Source organism: Lolium rigidum, chromosome 7, assembly GCF_022539505.1.
Source record: "Lolium rigidum isolate FL_2022 chromosome 7, APGP_CSIRO_Lrig_0.1, whole genome shotgun sequence".
In the NCBI taxonomy this organism is placed as follows: Eukaryota; Viridiplantae; Streptophyta; class Magnoliopsida; order Poales; family Poaceae; genus Lolium; species Lolium rigidum.
The window spans coordinates 249,616,758-249,625,337 of NC_061514.1; positions in this window are offsets into that span (position 1 = coordinate 249,616,758).

Sequence of the window (8,580 nt, forward strand, 5' to 3'; positions counted from 1 at the left end):
GAGTCATGGAGAATGTCGGTTGGTATGACCGCTTCTGCTCCGTAAACCATAAAGAATGGAGTGTATCCGGTGGACCGGTTTGGAGTTGTTCTTATGCTCCACAGCACTAATGGTAGCTCATCGAGCCAACACCCCCGTGACTTTTCCACCGCATCGATGAGTCTTGGTTTGATACCGGAAAGTACCAAGGCATTTGTTCTTTCAACTTGGCCATTGCCTTGTGGGTGTGCCACTGAGCACAAATCCAACCGGATATTGTTATCTTCGAAAAACCTTTTGAACTCTCCTTGAGCAAAGTTTGTGCCATTATCTGTGATAATGCTATGCGGGTAGCCATACCGCAAGATGACATCCTTCAAGAACTTCACAGCTGTATGCCCATCACATTTTGCGATAGGTTTCACCTCAAGCCATTTAGTGAACTTATCCACCATTACTAGAATGTGGGTCATGCTGCTCCTTGCAGTTTTGAATGGGCCAACCATGTCAAGGCACCAAACAGCAAACGGCCAAGTTAGCGGTATGGTTTTTAAACCGGATGCTGGGGTATGATTTTGCTTGGCGTACCTCTGGCACCCATTGCATTTTCTTACCAAATCCTCAGAGTTTTCCAAAGCAGTGGGCCAATAGAACCCATGCCGGAATACTTTTGCCACCAGCGCCCTTGACGAAGCGTGGTGCCCACATTCCCCTTGGTGAATCTCCACAAGCATTTCTTTTCCTTCTTCCGGTTCCACACACCTTTGAAGGACACCGGTAACACTTCTCTTGTACACCTCACCATTGATGATGGTGTATGCCTTGGACCTCCTCTGGATTCTTCTGGATTCATTTTCGTCAACCGGCAAGGTGCCGTTGATCAGGAATTCCTTAATAGGTTTAACCCAAGATGGTGCCTCCCGAACCAGGAACACCGGTACGTCTATCTCCATGCTATCCACCAGCATTGTTTCCTCCGGTATGGATGCTGCAGTCCCCGAGCCTACCGGAACAGTCCCGAGTTTGCCAGTCCCGAGTTTGCCGGAACAGCCCCGAGTTTGCCGAACGCCCCGGGTTTCCTTCATCGATATCCATTGGTACAACATGTGATTCCGGTACGAAAATTGATTCCGATTCCGGACTCGGTTTGATCGATGGTACTCTTAAGTGTGCCAAGGCTATTCCGGGAGGAATTTCTTGCCTAGATGAGCCCAACTTGGACAAAGCATCCGCGGCTTCATTTTCCGCCCGTGGCACATGGTGGAACTCACATCCTTCAAAGAAGCCGGCAATCTTTTGCACGTGAAACCGGTATGAAGCCATGTTGGCATCTTTTGCGTCCCAATCTCCGGAACATTGTTGCACCACAAGATCTGAATCTCCGTAGCAAATGATCCGGTGTGCACCGATTTCTTTTGCGACCTTAAGTCCATGGATCAAAGCCTCGTATTCAGCGACATTGTTTGATGCCCTGAAATGCACTTGCAAAACATACCGGAGATGATCTCCCTTAGGTGAGGTAAGTACCACACCGGAACCTAGACCCTCTTTGAGTTTGGATCCATCAAAGTGCATCTTCCAGTATTCTATCTTGTGTTCCGGCGGCTTGTATTGCATCTCCACCCAATCAACCAAGAAATCAGCTAAAGCTTGCGATTTTATGGCATCTATTCTTTCATACACCGGTACATATGGTGATATCTGGATTGCCCACTTTGCAATCCTACCGCTAGCATCTTTGTTGCACATGATATCGGAGATGGGTGCCTCACTCACCACTTTCATAGGGTGCTCCTCAAAGTAATGCTTAAGTTTTGTGGCGGCCATGAACACACCATAGGTCATTTTTTGGAAGTGCGGGTAGTTTTGTTTTGAGAGGGAGAGCACCTCGCTCAGGTAGTATACCGGCCTCGGGACGGTTTTTCCTTCCTCTTCTCTTTCTACTACCACCACAACACTTACAACCCGGTTAGTTGCTGCTATGTATAACAACATGGGCTCTCTTTCTAAAGGCGAAGCCAGTATTGGTGCAGTGGCTAGAATTGTTTTTAGCTCTTTAAACGATGCGTCTGCCTGAGGGGTCCAGACGAACGTATCGGATTTTTTCATGAGAGCATAGAGTGGCAGAGCCTTTTCTCCCAACCTGCTTATGAACCGGCTTAGCGATGCCAAGCTTCCGGTAAACTTCTGCACGTCCTTGAGATCGTGCGGTATGGTCATTCTTTCTATTGCCCGGATCTTTACCGGATTCACCTCAATGCCCCGGCTTGATACAAGGAAACCGAGCAGCTTACCGGCAGGGACACCGAAGGTGCATTTTGCCGGATTGAGTTTCATCCGGAATCTTCTTAGGTTATCGAATGTTTGCTGGATATCGTCGATTAAGGTATCTTTTACCTTGGTTTTTATCACGACATCGTCCACATAGACTTGCACATTTTTTCCAATTTGATCAAACAAGCATTTTTGCATACAGCGCTGGTACGTTGCACCAGCGTTGCGCAAACCAAAAGGCATAGTGACATAGCAATAAGCCCCGTGCGGGGTAATGAACGCAGTTTTTATTTGATCTTCCTTTTTCAGGGGGATTTGATGGAAACCGGAGTAAGCATCTAGGAAAGACAACAACTCACACCCAGCAGTGGAATCAATCACCTGATCGATCCGGGGTAAGGGGAAAGGATCTTTTGGGCAAGCTTTGTTTAGGTTGGTGTAGTCGATGCACATGCGCCACACCTTTGCAGCTTTTGCTTCGAGGTTCTCTTCTTTCTTCTTTTCGACCAGCACCGGATTGGCTAGCCACTCAGTATGCAGCACTTCCACGATGAAACCGGCAACCAACAACTTTGTCACTTCTTCTCCAATGATTTTTCTCCTATCTCCAGCAAACCGGCGTAGAGGTTGTCGCACCGGCTTAGCATCTTTCCGGACGTTCAAAGAGTGCTCAGCCAGCTCCCTCGGTACACCTACCAAGTCATCAGTAGACCAGGCAAAGATATTCCGATTCTCACGGAGGAAGCTGACGAGCGCGCTTTCCTATGCCTCACTGAGGCCGGCACCGATACGAACGGTGCGCTCAGGGTAAGCCGGAGCCAGCACGATGTCCTTTGTTTCTTTCGTTGGCTTGAATGCCGGTGCGCTCAAGCTTGCACTCATTGCCGCTAAGCTCAACTGTGAGGACTGAGCCAGCGCAACTGCAGTTTGCATCCTCTTCTTTTTCTCTGCAATCACTAGCGACTCTGCCAGGTTTGATCCGGCGGAAGCAGTTTCCAGCGAAATCTTGTAGTTTCCCACCACAGTTAAGGGTCCACGAGGTGCCGGCATCTTCATCTTGAGATAGGCCGTGTGAGTTGAGGCCATGAAAGCTGCCAATGCCGGTCTCCCCAACAAGGCATGGTAAGGACTATCTAAGTCCACCACCTTGAACTCAAGGTTTTCAACCCGGCAATTGTCACGTCCTCCAAACGACACATCCACCCGGACTTTCCCCACTGGCGCGCAGGACAAGCCCGTAACGATTTCGTGGAACGTTGTACGAGTGGGCTGAAGCATGTTTTCTGTTATGCCCAGCGTATGCATGGTGTGCCGGTACATTATGTTTATGCTGCTCCCATTGTCTATCAACACTTTGCTGAACCGGACTCGAGTTGTTGGCTCTTGCATGATTGGGTCCAACACAAGAGCATAACCACCCGGATTAGGCATTATCTTAGGGTGATCCTTGAACGACCAGGAGATCTCTTGATCTGACCACAGCATGTACTTTGGTACTGCCGGCATCACAGCGTTCACTTCCATGGAACGACGACGTAGGCTCTGCCTGTCGGTTGGCTCAGTGAGGAACACAACACAGCACACATCCGGATCCTTATTAACATTCCAGCCCAAACGTGCCGGTGGAGGTGGTTGGCCGTGGCCTTCTCCCACCTGATGAACTTGCTGGTGATGCTGCCGGTTTGGCTGAGGCTGCACCGGTAGAGCGTTTGCTCCGGTAAGCGGTGGCGGTGGTGGTAGTTGATGCTGATGCAGCATATCTTGTGATGGTGGTAACATCGTGGAGCACCTTTGTGCCTGCGCATCTCTCACTGCTCCCTTGAGCTTCAAGTACTTGGTCCAAGAATAATCCTTCGTCAAATGATTTGACGGGTGAGCCGGATTCGGAGTGTGCCACCGGCAAGGTTGATCCATCGCGGCCTCCATGGTGTATTTCCCAGGTTCCTGCCAATTCTTTTTCTGGCCCCAGGGTTTCTTTTCAACCCATTGTTTATTTGGACCCGCCCATGGCTGCGATCCGGTTTTCTGCCTCTGGCTGCCGCTGGCATCAGAGTTATCTTGTACAGCCGCAACTTGCTGTGGACCATACCTTCGATCCGGGAATTATTCCCTTCTCTTGTTGCTCCGGTTATCTCGGTATTGCTGTTGAGGCGGGTTTGATTGTTCCGGCTCAGCTTGTACCGCCGGTTGCAATGGGTCTCCCAATGCATAGTTATCTGCCACACGTATCATTTCTGCCAGAGTTACCGGCATGTTCCGCTGCAGCTTTTGCCACAACGGCGAACCTCTGCGGCATCCATTGCAAAACCAAGCTATGGCTTGCGCTTCTATCACCCCTTCGCAGGAGTTTCTCGTGGAGTTCCACCGGGCCAGGTAATCCCGGTCTGTTTCTTGTGGGCGCTGCACGCACAAAGCGAGCTGCTGAGGCCTGTTGGGCCTCCGGTATGTGCTGGTGAAATTACTCACAAAAGCTTCCTCAAAGTCCAACCAACCGTTTATGCTTCCTGCCGGCAAGTTGTTCAGCCAGATTCTTGCCGGTCCCACCAAGAACGATGGTACAATTCTCACGGCCCAACGCCGGTTTCCTCCTCCGGCTACGCTTCCTCCGCCACCGGCGACGTATACCGCGGTCACGTAATCCGCGAGCCAGTCTTCCGGCTTAGTGGTGCCATCATATGTTTTCGTGTCACGGGGCAACTGGAAGTTGCGAACTGGTGGTTCCTCTTTCATGATCCTTGGATCAAAGCATTTTGGACCCGGAGGACCTTCTGCCTCGATTATTTCTGACAAATACACCCTGTCCAGACGGTGTCTCGCATCCCGTTCCGGCAGGTGCCTTTCTCCCAAGCGTTCTCCCAATGGGTTCCGGTGCGCTGTGAGTCTTGTCGAATCAGCTTCATCGTAACGTTCCGGTACCGCGGCCCTTGCCTGCCGGTACCTTGGGGGAAGTGTTTCCTCCTCTTCGTACGCTGCCCTTGCAGCTCGATAATTTTGCCCGGTCTCATATCTACCGGCATGATTGTTTCCGGCATAGCCTCTTGTGGCGTAGCCTCAATCTGCCCCTTGCCTTTTTCTACCGGCATCATGTTGCTCGGCTTGTTGCTTTCCGGCAAGAACCGGATCGTACACAGTCATCTGCTGCGCATTCATCTCTTTTTCTCTTCTTCTGTCCAGATGTGGGGACGATGCCTGCCCTTGGGACTTGCTTCCGGCATTCTTTGTTGAACGCGCGGATCTTGAGGCCACAGCCTTGTTCAAGCAAATCTCTTACGCGCTCTTGCTGTTTTGCCAAAGCGTCTCCGGAAAGCGAATCACACAGCTCTATTGCAGCCTTAGCAGCTTTTATGGTTTTATCCGGGCTACTATACTTAGGTTTCTCTACGATGCTCACAGATGCAGAAGTACTTTTTCCGGCAAGAACTTCCTTACGCAAATCCTGATCTAGATTGCGAGCCTTAAGCCGGTTCTCCGGTAACCTAGCAGCATGAGCGCTAACAGAAGCAAAGCCATGGGCAGCGTTGTACTCACGTAGGGCTAGGTTCAGCTCGCGCTGCGCCCGGACGATGTCGGCGCCGTTCGCGAGCAGCTTCTAGCGTTGTGCCTCCAGCTCTGCCTGAGCCGCTGCCGGGTCGATGTTCTGCGCGATGGGCGTCGCCAACACGTTCATCGCCGCTTGAAGGGGTGTCTCCGGTGGTGCGGAAGATGTTCCCGTAGCGCCTGCGTCGCGCTCTAGCGGTGGCTTGGCCGCACGGGTCGATGCCGCGCGACCGACACCTTCGTCCACAACCTCCTTGCCTGCGTCAACCGCGCCGGCCATCATCACCTCCACGCTACCGGCGGCGCGGCCAGCACATAGCCACCTTGGCGGATCCGGCGCCACCAGCACCGGCGAGAGGCGCTGGCGCACAGGGACAGTGCCGAAGTAGACGCGGTGGCTGCCGAACTCGATGACGCGGCCGTTCTTGGGGAAGATGCCGCCGTTGGCGAAGCATCCCGCGTTGTCTTTGATGAAGTCCATGGAGTAGATGTGCTGCACGAGCGCAGACACGGTCCGCTGGCCGGCGACGTCGAGGATGCCCGCCCGAATATGAACTCCAGCAAGCGCCACTTCATGCCCCACGGTGGGAGCCAACTATCGTCGTGGTGAACAGACGGATGCCATGGGATGGCTTAAGTTGGGGCCGAATGGGCGCTAGAGGATTCGGGGGAGGGTTTTTGATTAGATAGGACGAACTTCCGGATGCTTTCCTCAAGAACTTAGCCGAAGCTAGAGGTAGAAGAAGAAAGACACAAGGAAGAACTCTGCTCTAGATCTTTCTCTTCATTGATCCCAACAAGTTATAGGTTTCTCAGTACAAGGTCTCACCTCGCTCGCATCGTCCCGTGTACGGGTGTGCCCCCTCTCCTTATATAGGGGAGAGGGTGGCTTATAGAGGAAGAAACCCTAATGGCATCTTTGACTAGACAAACTACTTTACAAAGTTACTTTAATCATAGATGACACCGGGGTCTTCTTTAATCAGGGAGGCTGACGTCCTTCGGCTTCTTTCAGCGTCATCCTCTTCTTTATCGTCACGGATCTGTTTAAAGCTACTTTGCTTAGCTCATCTTTGTCCTCTAGCTCTGGAGAGAATCTTTGACCAGTCTTGCCGACGTGCTACAGTGCACTTCTTACCGGTAATCCGGTATCTTCTTTACCTGGTTCCGGTATACCCCTCTTGGGGATACCGGCTTAGCTTTACTTAGCCAAACAGCTAACTTCGTGCTCCGGTATAAACATTAAACCGGTATCTTGATGGCTCAAACCATCCGGTTTGGCATGCCTTTGGCATACCGGGGGTCATCCCCCCAACAGTTTGTAACTAAGCCCAAAATTATACTAGCGCCATGGTGAGGTTCTTTTTGATAGAGCTATACGGTTGGGAAAACTTTTTTGACACTTTTTAGATAGGGTTCCTTGTTGTTACACGTATGTCATCATGTATGGCAAATTTGGGGTCATTTGGAGATGTTCGAAAAAATCACTTTGCTTAAACGCATGCCGTTTCGTCTCACTGAAACCAGCTTTTCTAACAAGGTGATTTATTCTACCTTCTCTAAATGACCTCAAATTTCATACAGCTGATCTTCTATACATAGATAGATATATTGTTTCGTTTTTATATTTTTCGAACTTTTTATTTCCCTTTATAATAACCAATTGATTTTAAGGTCAAAACCTCGAAAAACAGCATCATGTATGGCATCATTTTCGCCATAAATTTCAAATTTTGTGAAACTTTCCCTTTTAGATATTCCTTGTTGTTATAGATATGGCATAATGTATGCCAAATTTGGTTAGGTCTCACTGAAACCAGCTTTTATAACAAGTTAGGTTTTTTCGAACTTCTCAAAAGGGATTTTTTTCTACCTTCTCTAAATGACCTCAAAAATCATACAGACGATCTTCTATACAAAGATAGGTAGATTGTTTCGTTTTTACATTTTTTTGAACTTTTATTTCCCTTTATAATACCCATTTTTTTTCAGGTCAAAACCTCGAAAGTTAACATAACTAGATGGTGAACCCTTCCAAACTTCAAATACGAGAGATAGATAGATTGGTTCGTTTATCATTTTTACCGTGAATACTAATGGCTACAAGAAATCGGTGATGGTTTATCATTTTTTGCGTGAAAAGTAATGGATACAACAAATCGGTGATGGTTTATCATTTTTTTCGTGAAAATTAATGGCTACAACAAATCGGTGATGGTTTATCATTTTTTGCGTGAAAATTAATGGCTACAACAAATCGGTGATGGTTTATCATTTTTTTCGTGAAAATTAATGGCTACAACAAATCGGTGATGGTTTATCATTTTTTGCATGAAAATTAATGGCTACAACGAATCGGTGATGGTTTATCATTTTTTGCGTGAAAAGTAATGCCTAAAAGAGTTTATAATTTTTTGCGCGTGAAAATGAATACAGAAAACCGTCCTTTAGCATACTTAGAGAGTGGAAGGTAACCACCGACAGAGAGAGAGAGGGGTTATCCTGCCTGTTAGATCATACGATCAACGGTCGGCGGGCACAATCCGCGTGACATGGGCTAGACCAATCAGGGCAATGTTGCACGTGTGAGAGAATTTGTGGAGGGAGAGGGCAAAACTGAGTAGTACCAAGAAACCAAGGGCACCTATGTAATAAACAGACTAAGGGATTCAAATATGAGATTTAAAAAATGGAAAATGCGTGTTTTGTACAATGAAACCCATCTTGGCCTATCTCAAACTATTTGCAATACAAATATACATGAGTGTGAGAATTGTGGCCTCATTTAGA